The following is a 21,462-nucleotide window of genomic DNA, read 5'->3' as shown; positions in this document are numbered from 1 at the left end:
CTGTGCTAAAATGACCTCCACAGTTGTCAAACCACTTCAACCTGGCAAGACAAAGTTTGCCGGGACAGCTAGTTGTTACATAAAGATCGGATGTAAATGTATAGTAGCTACCAATGTGTACAGCTTTTAGCGAACCATTCCATTACAATACACTATATTGTAGCTGGTACACTGTATGGTACAGGAATGGTTTTCACCAAATACCCTATGGTTAGTTTTTATCCGGGTTTCATTTGAAAGAACAAGGTATCAAGTAGACCATGGGCCATTATTCTGCACATGTTAGCGCCCATTGATTGAACCTTTCTACTCGCTCGAAAGGGCATTGAGTAATGCGAAACGGTAACGAAATTTCTGTCTTCTACTAGTGATGGCGCCATTCTGATATAGGTATGCCACCGACCGGCGAAGCGAGATGATAATGAAAGTACCCTACGATCTTAAAAATAGAATCCTCATCACACTTGAAGCATTCGACGACGACGTCGGCGTTTTGGCCGTTGGCAGTCAGTGGAAATGGGCGAGAACGCTGAACCAACTGACACCGTCGCCGTCTGCCGCCTTAACGAGCAGCTTCCGCTAGTATAGTGTAGTGAGTGGGCAAAAAATTGGCTGATCTGGATAGGAGCAACATCACCACACCATTGCCATTGCCGCCATATGACAGTGCCAATGATCACCACCAGTCGAGTCATGGGGAAAATTTGTCCATCATTTTCACAGCAGCTGAAAGCCCAAGAACCGGCGAAATGAGTGGCTTGTTTTCACTTTTCGTTCCTGGTTGACATTGTGGACCGTGCTGAGCCAGAAAACCTACTTCTTCGAAAATTGCATACCTATCAAGATTCAATTATGACGTGTTCGCGAGACGCAAAATTATTGTTTACCCACGCCATGCCCCATCATTACTTCGACTTCGAGGTCCACTTTTCTACGGCGATTTACTGCACTGCACTCTTATGTGCAATTTTCAAGACGCGTGCCGTCCATAGAGAGGCAAACTGTTTTGTTTATCAAAAGTATGGCAAACGTATGCGAAATTACCTTTTTTTTGTGTGTTGTTTCCGAGGTTTTGTGGTTTTGTAGACGTAGGCGCGACTCCAATCACTTGCGAAAGGCAACATGGGCGGATGTTTTATTTACAAACAGTTTTCGTTTCGCTTGAATTCGTTGTAAATTGCGAATGACTGGATAGTAGTACCAACAGCACTAACAGCGTATAAAGTGTTACTTGAAAATCACGATTGATTGGATTTTCTCAATTTTTAGACCTATGACGAGTTGAATCAAAAGAGGCTTTTTAATGTTCGATGCTTGATAATTTTGATAATTTTTCAATTGTCTCAAGAACATCACACCAACCGATTATTATTGACGTAACCCAAGAGGTCTGAACCAAGTAGCTGCGAGGACCATTTTGTCGTTTTCTATTTACTTACTCTACTTTCAGTCTTCAGACTTCTTTTATTTCCATGACCCTTTGGATCTGCCTCTTTTGTGGTTCCAGTCTAACGCTTATTTAAAGATTTCGTTGTAGGCGAAGCAATAACAGATGGAGCTCACAGAGATAGTTAGAGCTTATCGCTGATACAAACTAGATTTCATTGGCAAAAAGCAGTAAAGATTTCATACTTAAGTTGAGTTGGAGGTACAACGTCGAATAAATAATCAGTTTGTTTCCATACATTTCTTAAACACCCAATAGCAGACCTTCACTTCTTGGTCCGTGCACCTATAGGGTATCGCGCTACTTGGGCGGTGGCTTCTATATTCGTCTGTTTTCCACTATAATTCAGTCAATTTTGAATTAATTGACTTGAAATGTTGTACACGTGTAGATACTATACCTATCTCACCACATTCCAAAAGTTGTGTCAATTGGTTCAAATTTGACTGAGTTATAGTGGAAAACAGACGAATATAGAAGCTACCGCCCAAGTGGCGCGATTCCCTACACTCTGAAATGATTTAAATCACTAAGTGTTTAAAAACAATACAATTTTATCTTACATGAAGTTTACACTCATCCCAGTTTAACATGTATACTACGAAGGCCTAAAAACTTAAACTTATCTAGAATGGTCCGAGAATATTGTTTCCAATGTATAGATTGAACTGTGGTGACAAAAAGAGATTAAGTGCTTACGTTGCAGATTTTCTCCGAAAACATTATCTTCCTGCTGTTCCATTTTTACTGGAAAATTGTATCGTGGTGATTTCAACTATTCAAATAGAGCTGACGGTCATCAGGTCCGACCCGCCGGAAGAAATAACAAGCGGTAAGCAATCGCTGCAATTTACCACAGGTTAGAATTGAAATAAATTTACGATGCAGGATCCGAGGTAGGAGGGCCCACCGACCAAACATGTTCCGGTTCAATGGATTGGTTCCGCAGCCGCAACTGTTAATGACGATGGCCCCAGGAATGATTATCATGATGGACGGTTCATCCTTGATCGGAATACAGACGTTTTCCGTTGTGGCCGCTCAGCAGATAAATTCAGGTGTGGAACTGTTTCAGGAAAATCTGGAGATGTTTCCGCCTGCTATCGGGGTAAGCAGAGTACCGGAATCTTCTCAATAGAATCGAACCAAGCGCTACTTTCGAACAACTTCACGTCGATTACGCACGATCGGAACAGCCAGTACAGCTAAGAATGTCGTGATTATTATGATTATGTGATGTAACTATTTCGGTGAATAATAAAATGATAATTATTTTTGTTTTTTCCTACAAAGTGTTTCAATTTCTAGCAGCATCGAAAAATCAAAATAAAGTTATTTCGTATGAATGAAACCAAGTTATACTAGGCCTAGATTAATCCAACATATACTAGGTTATACGTATATCGAAGTTAAACGGAGCCAGTATAACCAGTACATATACCACACTTAGGGTCAACCAGGCGAAATCGATTTAGTGTGGGATTTATACTATTTAGTATTGATTTTTTTCTGAGTGTACATATTGAGGACGCTATCGGTTACCGTTTGGCTACCAAGATATTTGAAGCTTGCAATGCTAATCACAGCTTGTACATGTCCCTCGCAACCGTAAACGTGGATAGGTTGTCAGTGCTTAGGAGTCGTTCATAAACCATGCAGATTTTTTGGGGGTGGGGTGGTCTGGCCAAAGTCTACGCTTCATGCAAATTTTAAACGACGAAAGCCTACGAGGGGGGATGGGACGGTCTGACATGGCCAAAATGTTGTCTACGTGGTTTATGAACAGACCCTTACATCCAACAATTTAGTTTTGATTGGCGTTGACGAAGAGACCTGGCGCTCAGGAGCAATCGGCAAGATCGTCAAGCTTAATCTGCATATGAGAATTCCGTGGAATAGTGAATTTTATCAGCCAATCCAAAATTGTCTGGCTACTCCATCACAAGTAACAAGCTCTATGCCTTCTTTTTTTTTTATAGGATGAGAAAATCTGCAACAGATACCCAAGAGGTGGTTCCTCGGGTGATGTGGGGATCGACCCACTAAAAACTCATTCTCTCTCTTCCTTACCTTCGCGGTACGCCCGTTAGGGATGACTTCGAGAAGGGGGGGGGGGACCGTACATGAGTACACTCTAAGTAAACGTTCCACCCGCTACCGCCTTAAGTTGTTCACTCTCCCCTGGAGGCTCGGGTCCTGGCTAGTACTTAGACTACCCATTGTACTCAAGCTCCTGGATGGGGAAGGGGGGGCAACTCAACAAGCTGTTGTTCGGCTCGCCATTTACTCTGTAGTTCAAGTACGATTCGAGAAACCGTGGAAGTAACGGAGTCCCACTTGTCCGCCCCCATACACATCCTTTCAACAATGTTGTCAGGCGTGATATCTCTACCGCATACCTCCTGCATACGCGACCTTTGCTCCACGAAACGTGGACATTCGAAGAGCACATGCTCCGCGGTCTCGTCGCAGTCTGCACACTCCGGACATGCGGGGGAGCCTGCGTGTCCGAATCTGTGCAGATACCACCTAAAGCACCCATGGCCTGACATAAATTCAGTCAAGTGAAAATTCACCTCGCCATGGGGCCTGCTCGTCCACATGGACACGCTCGGTATGAGCTTATGTGTCCATCTACCCTTGCTGGAGGAATCCCATTCCCTCTTTTTTTTTTCCTTCTAAACCATAGGGGGATAAATCTGCAGGAACAGGAAGGTTAGGGTAGTGTGGGGTTAAGGCCGTCTTCTACAATGCCGGTAGAAGCCAGGACTACTCACTCCTCGACCCACTAAAACACATTCCTATGGTCGCCAAACCCTACGTCTCTCCGGAACCACCAAGAAGGTATTGCTTCAGAGAGGGGCTAGTGCATATCGCACCCTCAAAGTTAGCTGCCGTAGCCTAGCAGCAACGAACATCGATGACTCGCTCTGGAGAGTCCATCACGATAGCATGCTGGCGCTTAGCCAGTTTCCCGAGTGGTCCTCGCCACTCCCTTTGTCCTCGGAAGGCGGGCAGGGTCAACCCAGCCCGCGCCCTACTGCTGAGCGGACATCAAGAACTGATGCCCACATGCAACCCGATCTGACCTGCCCGCAAAGGAAGGGTATTCCTACCCTTCAGGCCCTATCAGATGCATCCGTAGGTTGCAGACAGCAGGGTCTCACCTACCCCGACCCTTGCCGGGGACCCCTTTCCAACCGCGGGCTCAGATCCAACCCAGTAGACTGACGCCACGACAGCACCGCTACCGGGACTTCCTCTCCGCGGCCACTTAATCGCTGTAAGGGTCGATCTCGACCGCAGGGCACCGGTATGACCTACGAAGCCGACTTCGAACCCTTGGACCACCTCTTGTACTGCATCTGGACTAGCCATTCTCCGAGTCCACGCGCCACCTCCTCTGTAGCTCCCAGACGATATGGGTGATAGCCGTTGAAACGGCATTCCAGCTAATCTCATCCCTACACATTCTCTGGACCAAGTTGTCCGGAGTTGTGTCCTCCCCGCATGTGGCAAGCATGCGGTCACGCATTGTGCGAAAACGCGGGCACACGAACAAAACGTGTTCCGCCGTTTCCTCTAAACCATTGCACACTGGGCATTCGGGAGAATCCGCATGCCCGAAACGGTGTAGATACTGTCGGAAGCAACCATGACCTGTAAGGACCTGTGTCAGGTGGAATGTAACTTCCCCATGGCGCCTATTAATCCAACTATCTACCCTCGGTATCAACCTATGGGTCCACCTTCCTTTGGTGGAACTGTCCCACGCGCGCTGCCATTTGACCATAGAGGCCATCCTGACAGTCTTGCGTATGCCTCTTGTGCCGCGCATTTCGAAGCACTCCATGTCCTCACTGATAAGAATGCTGATAGGCACCATACCAGTAATGACACAGAGAGCGTCGTGTGACACGGTACGGTACGCGCTTGAAACCCTCAGACACATAAGCCTGTAAGTACTTTCCAGCTTCCGTCGGTAGCATTCAGTACTTAGCGCGGTACCCCACGCCGGGCCGCCATACCTAAGTATGGACGTAGCAACACTAGCCAGAAGCTTGCGCTTACTGGCGTACACCGCTGAGCTATTGGACATCATCCGGGACAGTGCCGCAATAGCTGTGGAGGCTCTTTTACAGGCATAATCGACGTGGCTACCGAAGGTAAGCTTATCGTCGATCATCACGCCCAAGTGCTTGACAGAGCGCTTTGACAGGATAGTGCACTCTCCTACACTGATCTCTGTCTGCTGCGCCGACTGCATGTTGTTAACAACCGTCACCTCTGTCTTGTGGTGAGCCAGCTCCAGTTTCCTGGACCGCATCCACGCCTCCACAACCTTGATCGAGTGGTTGGTAGTCAACTTTACCTCCTCGATCGTTTCACCGTAGACTTCGAGCGTAATATCGTCGGCAAATCCGACAATCACCACTCCCACTGGGTACTCTAACCTCAACACCTCGTCGTACATGACATTCCATAACACCGGACCCAGGATGGAACCTTGCGGGACTCCTGAGGTTATGTGAAAGCACTTCCGACCCACCTCCGTGTCGTAAACTAGTACGCGATTCTGGAAGTAGCTTCCGAGAATCTTGTACAAGTACTCCGGTATCCCCAGACGCAGGAGCGCATCGGCAATAGCAGCCCAACTGGCGCTATTAAATGCATTCCTTACATCCAGAGTCACTACCCCGCAGAAGCGAATTCCCCTCCTCTTATGCTCGAGTGCTTTCTCGGCGGTTTTTGTAACCGACAAGATAGCGTCTACGGTGGACCTCCCCTTCCGGAAGCCATACTGGTTGCTCGAAAGACCATTCACGCCCTCAGTGCCCATTCCCTCTGCCACTTCAGCATAGACGAGGTTCTGGCGATACGCCTCGCGCCTCTTATGCCGCGTCGCTCGAAACATTCTTCATCCTCTGCCACCACTAAGGCTATGGGCATCATGCCCGCTAGCACACATACCGCGTCCTTTGAGACCGTGCGGTATGCGCTCACCACCTTAACCACCTTAACATCAGCCTTAGAAGGCATAGAAATGGTTATTTTATTGAAGTTTTGTCATGGAATTTTGAAGCCCTTTCCGGTTTACTGAAGATGTTTAAGTTGCAAAGCAGCATTAACAACATAAGCAACTTCAAAACACAGTGTAGATACCTAGAAGTCCATCGAATAAAACTTATCTGTTTGTCTTTTTGACAAGCAAAAAAAAATGTTGTAAGCGAACTGTTAAGTGAGTATTAAAACATGAACCTAAAACTTCTTTCATAGCCGCATGTATGTTATATCATATCGCTCTTAAAACCAGATAAACTACCTAAGTTCGTAATAAAGCAATCTTAAACCTTATCAGGGTTAACAATGGAAGCATTAACCCTTATGTGGCCGACAGGGTACCCAGCGCCCATTTAAAAAGCACGGTGCAGAAAAAAACAAAAATTTGGTCGGACACATAACGGTTGAAGCAAGCTTAGAAATGATACTGAAATACGATCTTCTTTTGATCAATAGATTCAATGAGCTACATAAACAAAACAAAAACACAAAACACCATTAAAAATCTTACAAAAATATAAAAGGTTTTCGTTTGTTTACGTTTTTTACGGCTATCGGCCAAGCGAAGAGTTCTTAAGAGCATTCTATCTGATACCGCATTTCCTTAAAACCTAACAGTGTTTAAGAAGCGCATATACTTATGCGTTAGGAATAAATAGGTGTATGCTAGTTTTTGCAGCGTATTCATAAAGAACAGCAACTCTAGAATATGTTGATTTTACACTAACTGATCTTGAACAAAACCAGGAGGATTTAACTTGACGGCATCCATATTTTCCATCACGATAATGAATTCCTGCTTGCAAAATAGGTGCACCATGTTGATGATTGGATTGTGATTTAAATTCATGGTGTTGCAAGGGGGATTAAAATTGTTATTTTCGATATGACAACCTCAAAATGAAGTGGCGCTTCGTGTTATTTAGAGACAATGTATTGCATTATACCGGCAAACCTGTTTGGCATGATTTTTTTCGACATAGCAACAGAGATTTTCTCCGTGGGAATTGGCATATAAATATTATTAACATGGATGACCGATGTAATTTTCGTTCTTGCATTATTAATAATTTGCAAAGTACTGCCATGTTATGTCTTCATTTTAGTTTCAAATTCATTTCAAGTCATTGGTTTTAATTGTTCATTTAAGATGTTCCTAGAACTTAAAAACGGCACGTTGATCTTATTGCGTGCTACAAAACAAATCTTATCTATGCTGTCTAGTATACTACAAGAATATGTCACAAAATCAACTGGCCTATTTAACGTTTTAAGGAATGGTTTTAATAACCTGTAGGGCAGAGTTGCTCTCTGTCACTATCAATGGTAGGCAAACCGCCGATTTTGATAGGCTGACTGCGATCCAAGTCAGCGTGTGCTCTGTTGAATCACCGCGTCACCGTCACTTTTCTTTTCCCATCACAACTGGACTGATTACGATGGCGGGTAGATATCACTGATAGACCATCTTTAAAGTTAGTTTAAAAATCAAAATACACACTTAATGTTATGAAATTTAAATAGGTGGTACAGAAAGTTTCGTATGATGATCACAAAAAATTTTGAGTTTTGGCTAAAATTGCAAAAATATCAATTCAGTTGCTATGATAGTGCTCTGGAGTGTGGGTCAGTATCAAGTCGTTGCCGTTTAGATATTGATCGCCCTACAGTGATAGTGACGATGCTGCAAAATCAGTAGTCAACTGACATGACTGATATTTGGCAGCTCTGCCTGTAGGGTGGGCCCTTTTAGGTTTAATAGGGTTTTAGCAAGGGTTTTTTTTTCAGAGGTGTTTGCTTTAAAACAAGTTTTAATGGCTTGATTGTAACAACAGCTTGTAGGCTATGAGAAAACTAAAAATTTTACTTGGGTGGTAATAGGCTGCTACAAAAAACTCGATTTGGAAAGAATCTTTGGAGGAATTCTCGAATGATCCCTTGAAAGAAATTCTGCAGGAATATTTAAAGAATTTTCGGAAAAATAAGGAGAAATTCCATAAGAAAGCATAGAAGAATTGACGGAATCCTTGAATAAATTCCAGATTAAAACCTCAGAGAGAATCCTTGGAGGAGTTCCTGAAAGAATATTAGAAGAAATTAGGGAAGCAGTTGCTGTAGGAATTCCTAAAAGAATTTTCACATAAAGTTCTTTAAAGTTATTTGGAGCTACACTATTAATCTTTAGAGCAGTTTTCGGAGAAATTCTGGACGATTTACAGAACGAATCATGGCAGGAATTTCTGTAAGAATCTTTGAAGAATTTCTGAGTAAATTGTTGATGTAATTTCTGAAAGAATGCTTGGAGGAATGTCCGTGAGAATACAGTGGTAGCCAGAGACGTTACATAATAAGAAGTGCTTTATTTTGAGAGTTATACAATACAATTTGAATTGTATTATCTTAGCGTACACGAATCCCCTCAAAGTGCCCTTAAGTTCATAAAATAGTGGACTGTGTTGCCGTCTCTTATCGCGAAATAGACTAAATATCGAAAATGTGTTAACACGTGCTAGTACTTGAGTTTACTGAAGATTGTTAGGACGGAGGGTTGTTCCGTGCAGTGTGCGCAAAAAATTGACTGATGGCGGGTCGGCCAAATGAAAATTAACTATTATGGCTCGGATATGTATTTACAAATACTTGGAGCAATCCATGATGGAATTTGTAGAGAAATTCTTTAAGTAATCCTTGGAGACATATCTGAAGGTATTCTTGTAGGAATTTCTGAAAGAACAATACAATTAATTGCTGAATAAGTTCTTGGTGTAGTTCTCGATGGAATTTGTGAAAGAGTTGGTGACGAAAATCCTTAGAGGACTTACTGAAGCAGTCCTTAGAGGGAAATCTGATGAAATGTTTGGAGGAATCCCAGCAGAAACCCCTAGAGAAAGCCTTCTGAAAGAAAAACTTGAAAAAATATTATCATCATGATTTGTTTTTAAATTTCTCCAAATATTTTCTAAGTTATTACTCCAAGTATTTCTTAAAATAAATCAGCTGAATTTTCTGAAAGAATTCCTCCATGAATTTCAAGTTCAGAATACTTGAAAGAATTTCTGAAAGAATTATTGGAGGAGTTCCGTAAGGAATCCTTGGATGAATAACTGAAGGGTGCCAGAATTATCACCCTAGATTTCTTAATGAACTCCTCTACCTAAAGAAAACTAGGGTGATAGTTCTTAAGAATCACAACATTCCTGAATGAATGCTTAGAGGAATATTTGAAAGAATTATTGGAGAACAATTGTGTAGGAATCCTTATGGAACTTTAATAAATTAATTTTTGGAAGATTTCCTGAAGCAATCCTTCGAAATTTCTGTAAGATTACTAATATAAATTCTGGAGGAATCAGGAACTAACTTCAGGATCCTGAACCTTCAGGATGTTCTGTTGTTCCGAACCCGCTGTGGTAATGAGCTATAGGCACTCTCTACACTTTATGCGTTATTACAGTGCCCTTTTGAGGGCGCTGTTTGAACCCATTGTGGTACGCTTATGCGACAGTACCGTCTATCAGGGTATCTTTTCCTATTTCGCTACTTGTCCCTATCCCCATCCTAATCCCAATTTCATTCCTTTTTTCTCAGGTAGATGATGAAATAGGCTTTTATCAAGGCGATGGCACAAATGTCCTACATGAAGGATAAAGTGCCTCTGGAGTCAGCCTTCTGATACCTGATGAGGCTCTTGTTCGCCAGTACAGTGCAGCCTGGTGTGTGAACACTCAACGCTCAACGGCAGCCAGATTTCTTCAAAGGGTACTTGCGGTATATAGTTATAATTCATGCATGGTGACCTCACAATTGGATCGTTGGAACGTTGAGCTCCATCGTCGATGTCACCAAAGGCCGATACCGGCCAAAATTCTCGGACGAATTTGGAGGTGGATCGAACACGCTCTACCTACGCAGTGTCGGCAACGAAATCTGCAAACAAGCGTTGGACTGGAATCCAGCATGACATCGCAGGGAAGGCAGCTCTAGCTGTCGGTTGTCCAAACGAATGGTCGTTTTCCTATACGATTAGGTAACCCAGGGTCATCACCCATTAAACCCAGACATACCTAGTCTATGGCCCAAAAATATTGCTCTTTCAACTCTGTTGATAAGTCACAACCGGCGCACCCCGAGGGTCGTAAACAGTTCGTAACACTCAGCAACGTTGGTAACAATCACATTTGCTTTCTAAAAACAATCAGCTGCGTGCTAAAAATGATTCACACATATGTATGGAGCAATTCGCCAGGCGGCTTGTGTCATCGTCGCCACGCTCGCGAGATCAACCAATTGATCATCAACTATGAAGAGCTGATTCAGACAGAGCACTTCACGCAACGAGTTTTAATCGTTCGTTAGTGCGCGCGCTCACAGACGGTAACGGTCAACGTCCCACTGGCACTGTGTCTCATCGTATTCGAGTCGAAAGTTTCGATTCCACCAAAATTAAATTTCCAGATTACATCCATACGGCGAGACTAAGGCAGCCAGTAGCCCGGTCGCCGGCTTTTATTGTGAACAGCCCCCGGTAGATAGAGCAACATGCGGAAACTATATCGCGATCGCTTTTGATTATGATGACGATGGCGGCGGCGGTTAGTTGAATTATTCAAGTTCGTTTCAAATTGAACTGAAGTCTGCGGTTTCACGCATCGAATCGGACAAGAGAAAGAAAGCATGGGCAAGCAAAAACTGGATAACGGCTCCGATAAATGTGTAGGTTATGAGTGGGCGCCGTAAAATGATTCCTTTGTTTTTTTTTTCTCTTGTTTTGCTCGGGATTCGTAATCAGCACTCGATTCGCACGGAGGAAATCGCACATTAAAACGTGCGATGTAGGTGATTTAGCAGTGCTCCTTGTTCGACAAAGAGCTAACCACGCTACACCACAAAGAACACTGCGGTGGTGGATGGTGTGTTCTAAATAGGTGCCGTTTTATGGCATACAAATGGCAGAAATTGAATCTACCTACTCACCTGCACCTTACGACCGGAGTCTTGGTGCGTAAAGGTGGAGGAAATCGAGGCATTCACCAAGAAATAGCACAGTTGTTAGATGGAAGTGCCTTTGACATTGTTCCAAATTCAAAGCAGCGATTTTTGATCAAATTATGCCGCGAATATGAAGCAAGCTTTGGATAAATCTTAACTAACTGCTGAGGGAACGTCCACAAATTACGTCACGCATTTGAGGGAGTTCAGTAAAGTGTGACAACCCATACATAAATTTCAGAGGTCTCATACAAAAAGTGTGACATAGTTGTTAACTTTTACTGCAAGTCAAGCTAATTCGTCGCTTCTAGAACATTTTATGGAAGTTGCTCTTCCCATCGGTTACAAAAAAAAAAAAACTGTGGACTAACAACTGAATCTTAGACTATCCGCACCAGTCTGTAGTAAATCGGTGAGTTGTAAAGGTATACAAAAAGGGAAGACTAACAAACAAACAAATCAAACAGGAGGTAGAGGTAACCCCTTCGCAAGGAGTGGGTTGGCGAGGTCTCCGTTAAGGAGAAGCGAGGAGGTAGGTGCGGGAATCCGCACACGCAGCTCCGGCGTGGTAGCTCGGGTCCATTCCCCGGCAAGTCAGCCGGTGGAGATAATGGACGGAGCGTGGTTGTTGAGGCCATCAATCAAAAAAGAGAAGGACTGCCCGAAATCGAGGTGGCTGAGCAGTAACTTGACAAGATCATCGATTTTGCGTCCACGAAGTCCAACATTAGCAAAGACCTGAAAACGGCCCTGTTGAGACTTCGTAAGTCGATGGATGATGTCAAGAAGGATCATGTGAGACTCGCGAAGACTGCAGCAGCGGCGGAACCTGTGAAAGAAAACCCGTCTACCCAGACGGAGGCCTTCACTTTCGCAGGTTCTCCAAAAGGTGTGGTGGATGCGACTGCTCGTGATGAGCACTCGCAGAAGCGGGTGAGGCAGCCGTCAGGTGGTGCTCGCAAGGCTAGGCGAATACTAACCCCGAAGGTCAGCGGTAATGTCGGCAAGTCGGACCCCAACCAGGTGTTCCGGAAAGCTGGGAAGGATGGGCCTGAAAAGGCTGGCCCGTCGCGGAAGGATGGGAACAAGGGGTTGCGACCGTCGGTTGGCCCTCAACAACCACAGAGTAGGGCGAACCACGAGGAGGACGCCCCTTGGAAGAAGGTCTAACGGAAGAATAAGAAGACAACCAAGCCGCATGTAGAAGAAGCTAGGGACGCCAAGCCAAGGCGTAAAAGAGTAGGTATCAAGCGCGAGAAAGGCGACGCGCTCGTCATCAATTCCGAACAGTCGAAGTACTCGGACGTCTTGAAGGCGATGCAAAGCGACGCAAGCTCGTGGCACTGGAAGCCGACGCGCGCAGTATCAGACGTAATCGCACGGGCGAGATGATCCTGGAGCTGAAGCGCGATATGGAGCGCAAGAGCGCCGCCTGCAAAAGTTTGATGGAAGAGGTCCTTGGCGAAGGGGTACAGATGAGTGATTTTACACAAGAGGCAACTCTGAAGGTGAAAATCCAGGTGACTGAAGTGGAAGGGCTTGTCACGGCACTGCGACAACAATGCGAGGTGCAGGTGGCCGCCGCAGCCGTTAGGCTATGGAAGGGGCTGGCAAGGACACAGATGGCTTTGAAGTCCGTTAAAGTGGGGAGGATTAAGGTAGGCTGGAGCGTATGTCATCTGACATTTCACGAGCCACCGGAGGTTTGTTTCAGTTGCCTGGAACCAGGACGCAAGTCATGGGACTGCAAAGGCCCTGTCAGGAGCACACTGTGTAGGAGATGGGCGCCGAAGGCCGTCGAGAAAGCCGCAATGAACAAATCACAGTGCAGGTAACGCATCCTGAACCTGAACCACTGTGACGCGGCTCAGCAACTGCTGTCGGTTATCTGAGTGGGGGACGGATATCACCATCATAGCGGGCTCATACCGAGTACCCGCCGGCAACGACAATTGGGTCGTGGAGCCCAGAAAAATGGCGGCGATATGGACGGGTAAATACCCTGTCCAGGAGTTTGTGTCTACTACCTATGAGGGCTTCGTGGTCGCCAAAGTAAACGAGGACTTCTTCAGTAGCTGTTATGCGCCTCTGCGGTGGTCGATCGGGAAGTTCACGCAGATGCTGGACTGTGCGAAGGCCGGTGGAAATAGCGGGTGACTTCAATGTCTGGGCCGTGGAACGGGGAAGCCGTTTCACGTACCAGCGGGATCAGATCCTGCTAGACACTGGCCATACTAGATGTCGATACCAAGAGTACCTTTAGTCGGAACGGTGCGGAGTCGATTATTGACATTACCTTTTGTAGTCATAGCCTAAAGTAGTTTGAAATGGAGGGTAGACGATAGCTACACTCACAGCGATCACCAGGCGGTTCGCAACAGTATCGCTACAACAACAATAGGCAGCGGGTAGAGGAAGAAACGGTGCTAGGCCAAGACCAAGCCATCGCAGGTGGAAGACATCATACTTCGACGACGAGGTATTTAGGAAGGCGCTGCGCCGTGAGCGAAACCTACTTGGTTTAAGCGATGACGAGCTGGTACCGGTGATCTCACGTACGCGTTTCGCGTCATGATCCTAGTTATTGGTCTTCTTTCTTAGGACAGTCGGGGACTGGGGCTGGCGATGATGGGAGGGTCACCGATGTGGAACTTGCGGGGATAGCGAAGTCCCTTACCTTAGGTAAGGGCTCAGGTGTGGACGGAGTTTCGAACTTGGCCTGAAAAGTAGCTATTGCAGAAGCTCCCTAAATGTTCAGGTCTGCTATGCTTTCCCAGAGCCTGGTTATATTGCCAAAGGCGGAGAAAGCACCCGGAGACCCGTCGGCATGTGGACAAATATGCTTGATCGACACTGTGGCGAAGGTGCTCGAAAAGATCATCCTCAAGGCACTCTGAGGGTGTAAATGGTCTCTCGAGTAGCCAGTACGGCTTCCGGAAGGGGAGGTCGACCGTAGACGCTCCTGTTGGTTACAAAAACAGCCGGGATAGCGCTCCAGCGTAAAAGAAGGGGGATTACTGTGCGGTAGTGATTCTGGATGTAAGGAACGCGTTAAATTGCGCCAGTCGGCCAGCTATTGTAGATGCGTTCCTGTGTTTGGGGATCCCCCGGTGCCTGTACAAGATTCTCGGAAGTTTCTTCCTAATTCGAATACTACTTTACGACACAGAAGTGGGTCGGAAGTGTTTTCACACAGCCTCAGGAGTCCCGCAAGATTCGATCCTGGGTCCGCTGTTATAGAATGTCATGTACGACGAGGTGTTGAGGTTAGAGTTCCCAGTGGGGTGGAGATCGTCGGCTTCGCTGCCGACATTACGCTGGAAGTCTACGGTGAATTGATCGAAGAAGTGGAGTTGTCTAATGCCCTGGCCCACTCGATCAAGGTTGTGGAGACCTGGATGGGATCCATGAAACTGGAATTGGCTCACCACAAAACTGAGGTGGTGGTTGTGAACAACCGGAAGTCGAAGCAGCAAGCGATGATCCGTGTAGACGATTGCACTATCACGTTGCTCTGTCGAACACTTTGGGGTGATGATCGACGTTAAGCTTATTTTCGGTTGATTATGCTTTCAAAAGATCCTCTGCAGCTAATAGTGGCACTATTCCGGATGATGTCCAATAGCACTGCGGTGTATATCAGCAAACGCAAGCTTCTGGCTAGGTTGCTACGTCCATACTAAGGTATGGCTGCCCGGCTTGGGGCAGATCGCTTACTAACAAAAGCTACCGTGGTAAGCTGGAAAGTACTTATAGGCCAAGAGGCATACGCAGGACTGCCAGCTTGGTCTTCATGGTCAAATGGCAGCGCGAGTAGGATAGTTCTATCAAAGGAAGGTAAACCCACAGGTTGATCCCAAGGGTAGAAGTAACATTCCACCTGACCGAGGTCCTTGCAGGTCATGGTTGCTTCTGAAAGTATCTAAATCGTTTTGGTCATGCGGATTTAGAGGAAACGCCGGAATACGTTTTGTTTGGGTGCCCGCGTTTTCGTATCTACAACTCCGGCATGACCATGCTGAGGGTGACGGGTTCGATTCCCGGTCGGTCCAGGATCTTTTCGTAAAGGAAATTTCCTTGACTTCCTTGGGCATAGAGTATCTTCGTGCCTGCCACACGATATACGCATGCAAAATGGTCATTGGCAGAGGAAGCTCTCAGTTAATAACTGTGGAAGTGCTCATAGAACACTAAGCTGGGAAGCAGGCTTTGTCCCAATGAGGACGTTACGCCAAGAAGAGAGAGAGAGAGAACTCCGGACCGCATGCTTGCCACATGCGGGGCGGATCAATTCCGGACAATCTTGTACATGGGAAGTGTAGGAAAGAGTATGGCTGGAATGTTATTCCAGCGGCTATCAACTACATCGTCTTGGAGCTACAGAGGAGATGGCGCGTGGCTTTGGAGATTAGCTAGTGCAGACGCTATACAAAAGGTGGTCCAAGGATTCGGAGTCGGCAACGTATGTAGGTTACACCGGTGTCCTGCGATCGTAATCGACCCTTACAGCGGTTAAGTGGCAGCGGAGAGAACTTCCTGGTAGCGTTGGAAAGGGGTCCCCGGGTAAAGGAGCAGGTGGAGGCCCCACTTACTGTCAGCAACTCCTTCTGGTGCAAGTTGATAGGGCAGTGCTGATGTGTAGTTGGAAGCAGGCGTGGCGTCGGCCCTATCTGCCTTCCGATCCGAGGACAAAGCGAATGGTAAGGACCACGCGGGAAACTGACTAAGCGCCAGTATGCTACCTTGGAGGACTCCCCATAGCGAGTCACTGATGTTTGTTGCTGCAAGCTACGCTATTAAGGGTTCGATGTGCACTAGCCCCTCTCTGAAGCAATGCCTTCTTGGTGGTTCCGGAGAGTCGAAGGGTTTGGCGACTCAATGTTCTTTAGTGGGTCCAGGAAAGAGTAGTACTGGCTTTCATTTTGTTTTTGTAGAAAATTTCGAAAGGCGCTCTTGTATGAGTCGGACATTGTTTCTGTGCATTGCGAAGATGGAGCGCAATGAATACTTCGTTCAAAAGTCCAATGCAATCGGTGAACTTAGCTTGCCTAGAAGAATCCCTGAATAAGCTCCTGGTGGAAACCATGGACAAATCCATGCAAGAACTCCTATAGGGATCTCTAAATAAAATCCAAACAGAATTCCTAGAGGATCCTTAACGCAGGTTCAAGACGAATCCCAGAAAGAATTGCAAGAGAAACCCTCTCAAAATTACAGGATAAATCCATAGGAATTCCTGGAGAAACTTCTGGAGGAATCTCTGAAGGAACTTCTAGAGGAATTATTGAATTAACTTCAAAATAAACTTCTAATGGAACTCCTGGAGCAACCTTCGAAGGAATTTCTGGAGGGATTCTAGAAGAATTTCCTGGAGAAACCTCTGACGGAAGTTCTAGAGGAACTCCTGAATGGATCCCTCAACATATTCCTGAAGGAATCCCTGGAGACATCCCAGAAGAAATACCTACAAATATTCCCGGACGAACCTATGAGATAACTTCTAGGGGAATCTATGTATGTAATTACATTTATATGTAGGTAATAAAATTTCAAGTTTAAAAAAAAAAAATTAATGAATTCATATATCATTCGCAAATCGGTCAGAAATATGTATGAATATGCATACAAAAAATGTTCCAGTTGTTTTGCCCACCAATCAGTTCCTGTTCAAACCTAGATCTACCCTGTGGTCCCTGACCTAGGCAGCCACTACTGAATGGCGGATGCTGTGCATCAATATACCAACCCAGTTCCATTAAATAAATTGCAACAATTAGAAAGGACAATGGACAAGTCCCAGCTTCCCCCATGGTCTGCATCTGATATACTTACATATGAATATTCATTTATCCATTACCGCTGGCAAATGTGTTGTGTCTTGGCGTCTTGGAGGTTTTCAGCATTCAGGTCCCGCCCGCACACGGAACTAATCTCTTCCACTGACACTGACTTTGCCCTGCTGCGTATTGTTGTGTGTATATTTTATTCTGCGCTTGGCTCCTTCTATTGCACCGCTTGCACCGCACGCCTGACTTTGTTTGTGCTCCTTCCCCTTTCCTTCTCACTGCTGCTGAAGCGTTCTTATTTGATCGCTTGGTCAACGCGGCTGCGACTGCCTGCGGCTAGTGCAACATTTTCCGCTTTATTATCAGCCTGCCACAAAACCACTGCAATTTATCACCTGTTTTGTATATTTTCACAATTAAAAATGATTTCGATGCATTTTGCATTCCAGATCTTGCTCCAGGAAACCCGCCCTTAATTCGCTGTGAACCTTGGGAGCCGCGGCACTATAACAACTCTTGCCGTGGCATTGCTGCTGGTGGAGGCTGGATAGAGGTGGGTCGCTCGGTGCTGGCTGCAAAACCTGATTTATTGTGGCAAATCTCGCCCAATCAACACTCCCTCCTCGGTGGAGCGCGCTTGTACGTGTGTGCACTAGAGTGGCCCAAAATGGGTCAGATCTGGATTTTTACCCATACCCATAATTTAGAAACAAAATGTGAACACTGGAAGTCGCTTCAATAAGGATTTAAATACATAGTTATGAAAACTAAAAGTTAAAGTTATGTCCAGAATGTCCACTCAATCTACTCGTTCTTGGCGTAACGTCACCACTGGGACAAAGCCTGCTCCTCAGCTTAGTGTTCTATGAGCATTTCCACAGTTTTTGACTGAGAGCTTCCTCTACCAATGACCATTTTGCATGTGTATATCATGTGACAGGCACGAAGATACTCTATGCCCAAGAAAGTCCCAGGAAATTTCCATTACGAAAAGTTCCTGGACCAAACGGGAATCACATTTAACGAAAGGGTTTCTTTTTTGCGATTTCTTAAAGAATTTATTTGGGATTTTTCTAAAAATGCTGCAAACATAGGTAAACATAATGATGATAATGTTTTGAGGAGTCAAAATCTAAGCTGTGTAAAAAGAACCTTACAAATTCACTAAGGACTATCTTAAGGCCTTCAAATCAACATCCTGTCTGTCCCCACCAAAGTTATTTAAAGGTTACAATTACACAGGGTCAAATATTTGACAAGGAATGAGCTGAAAAATCAACTGGCTCTGCTGAAATTCTGATCAAGTTAAATCAGATTTGCATTGTTTTGTGCTTACCCCTGTGCATCTGTAAAGTGTGTTTATTTGAGATGCATTCCTCAATTTGCATTTAAATCATTTCATCTTCTATTGTACTTGTTGAAAATTTCAAATCTTTTTATATTCACCCGTTGTAACGCATAATGTTATGTATTAAAAAAGTATCCAGTGCTGAAAATTTCATTTCGTCATAGGTAGCGAACCACTTGGGCAGCGGTCGATATTTTGGGCACTCTTCGCTATAACTCAGTCAATTCCAAACTAATTGACTTGGAATGAACAAAATACTATACGTATCTCATCGCGTTCCAAAAATTGTGTCAATTGGTTCAGAATAGGCTGAGTTATAGCAGAAAAGTGCCCAAAATAGGATTCCTGCCGAGATGGTTCCACTTCCCTATCTAAATTCAACCACCTACAGCTCAATTTAGAAGCTGAACCTGAGAAAATGGTATATGAAAAACTTGTGCGGCTAGACCAGTTCTGCAAGAAAGCAAAGAATAAAAATAGAAAGAATGCCCTCTCTTGTCTTTTTCCATGTAAACGTCAAGCGACAAGACAAGTGGCGCTCTCTAAGCGTTTCAAGGTGAAAGCGCTATGTAACAGTGTGCGTGATTTGTCATAAGAGAAGGTAGTGTGCGTGTGTTTTGGTATCCGCATACAATCAGTAACGCACACTAGCGCTTGAAGGTTGAACTTTAATCCGCAGATAGCGCTGCGTTAGTGTCCCCCCGAGCATCAACGGAGTGGGCTTTCTTGATATTCTTATTCTTCGAAGAAAGTCACGGAAAAACCGCTATTTTTCGAATATTTAAGGTAAATGTCACGGACTACCTTTGAAAAATGCCAAATGATATGCACCGAGAATATCATTTGGCATTTTTCAAAGGTAGTGCGTGACATTTACCTTAAATATTCGAAAAATAGCGGTTTTTCCGTGACTTTCTTGCAGACCTGGTCGCACAATTTTTTCATAGACCTTATTCTCAGGTTCAGCTTCTAAAATGAGCTGTAGGTGATTCAATTTAGATATGATGAAATGATTTTTTTGCAATTTCTCATCATAATAGGCTGTTTTACCTCATGCAAATCTGACAGGAAAAGGCCTAATTTCCCACACCAAATAAACAGTGCTGTAATGGTTCATTACAGCACTGATTCGCGTTGCGTAATGAACCATTACAGCACTGTTTTCTGTTTTGATCAACTTCTTGATGCTTTTTGGACGCAGTTTTGAAAAATTGTGACAACCACACAGTATAACCTGCTGTGTTCAGATTTTCTTAAACAATGCTATTAACATCAGTGTGCAATTTGATGGAAAAGTTTGGTTAAAAACTAACCACAAGCGGTAATTTATAAAATTGCAAAAAATGTTGTACGCAACTCGGTGTAGAATTCGATTTTTACAGCACTCGTCGTAATTATCCAACTCGGCAAGCCTCGTTGGATAAATGTACGACTCGTGCTGTAAAAATCTTTATTCTGCACCATGTTGCGTAAACTACTATTTCAGCACTGAAAGTATCTAACAAATAGTAAGGAAATTTTCAGAGAATCGTATTGACCACTAAAACTCCCATTCCAGGGGGTAAGGGTGAAAATTGCAGATTTGGCCTATTTCGGGCCACTCTAGAGCGATGTATGTATGTATGCCCGTGCGCTTCCTGCTGCTTTGCAATAGCAAACCATACCCAATATGCGAGAAATGGGCTACCAACCACCACCAAACAGTGACCAATTTTTTCTTCACTCTTCTTCGGCCACTATCTTCTCTAAAGCCATTGCCTCGGCACTCTTCACCTTTGATTACACTTTACTGATTTATTCAACAACGCTGACGACTTCCACCGAAAAGTGGTGTTATGCATCCGCTATTCCTTCACGGTTGCTTGGATTTATATCGAAGCCATGCACTGTAACACACACAGTAGGTCGTGCTCCGTGGAGAAATTCTTCTTTTTTTGTGCCCAGCAGGCGAACCTATTTTCCTCGGCTGCCTTCGATCGGTCGCCACTCTGCCAGGTTCTCTAGGCTAAGAACTCGCGAATATCTTGCAAATTTCATTCATTACCACAAATCACCAACTATTTTTACCCGACGAAAAACCTCTTTTGCATCACCATGCTTCTTCCTATTCTTTTTCACTTTCAGGTTGGCCTATGTACACTCTCGCATCCCAGTAGGTAGCAGCACAGCCACCAATCAAGAGAAGAGGATGATGAAGATGATGAGCCCCAACAACCCTCCGCCACTACCTATACTATCCATCCAGTGCCAGTTGGCTGCAGTGAAACGTGAACGACCACCACCCCGCGGCGACGACCATACGCGAACTGAACTAGGAGCAGCGACGAGCGAGCGAGCTACGCAGAGGACCGACCGACAACCAGTCAGCACGAATGCTGAGCGAGATTTGACGGCGTTTGGTGAGACCGTTCTATTCCACATACTGTATGCGGGGAAAAATAAGAGCACAAAGCGAAGTGACGGTGATGTCGGAAAAGTGTGCTCTCACTACGTGAGAGCATTCTTTCACTGTAATTTGCTCACTGTTAACTCACATTGTATGAGCCGATGCATTGAATTTCGCTGACAGCATAATGTTGGCTCACCGTCTGATTTATGTTGCTCACCTGTATGTTACCAGATGAAGGTTTTTTGAAATACAGGTATTCTGCAAATGCATTAATTGAAAGTGCAGTAAAAAGATAATTTCCTGGTAAACGATTTATGTCGTTTTCGTTTTTGCGGCAGTGCTACACCGCTTCGTGCTACACTTTCCACTACAAAAACGAACATTTTTGGCGCAGTTGCATTGGTGTGCGTGAATAAAAACCAAAATATTTACAATTTTGCAA

The 21,462-nt window shown here is 44.9% G+C and overlaps 1 protein-coding gene across 9 annotated transcripts in view; it reads right to left on the bottom strand.

Annotated features, from left to right (window-relative positions):
• Positions 1 to 21,227, bottom strand: part of LOC109403365 (transmembrane channel-like protein 7) — a 94,923-nt gene extending 73,696 nt beyond the window's left edge. Inside the window, exons 1-2 of one of the 9 annotated variants that reach the window (XM_029875714.2) lie at positions 20,296 to 21,227; positions 17,330 to 17,864 (exon numbers count right to left, since the gene is read on the bottom strand). The gene's annotated coding sequence lies outside the window, so the exon portion shown is untranslated. Of the gene's footprint in view, positions 1 to 17,329; positions 19,392 to 20,295 lie in introns of those variants that run through there. The other 8 variants (XM_029875716.2, XM_029875717.2, XM_029875718.2 and 5 more) reach the window with 8 other exon arrangements.
• Positions 21,228 to 21,462: the final 235 nt, after the last annotated feature.

The sequence above is a fragment of the Aedes albopictus genome, chromosome 3, assembly GCF_035046485.1.
Source record: "Aedes albopictus strain Foshan chromosome 3, AalbF5, whole genome shotgun sequence".
Classification (NCBI taxonomy): domain Eukaryota; kingdom Metazoa; phylum Arthropoda; class Insecta; order Diptera; family Culicidae; genus Aedes; species Aedes albopictus.
This window is presented reverse-complemented; position numbering and strand designations above follow the sequence as displayed.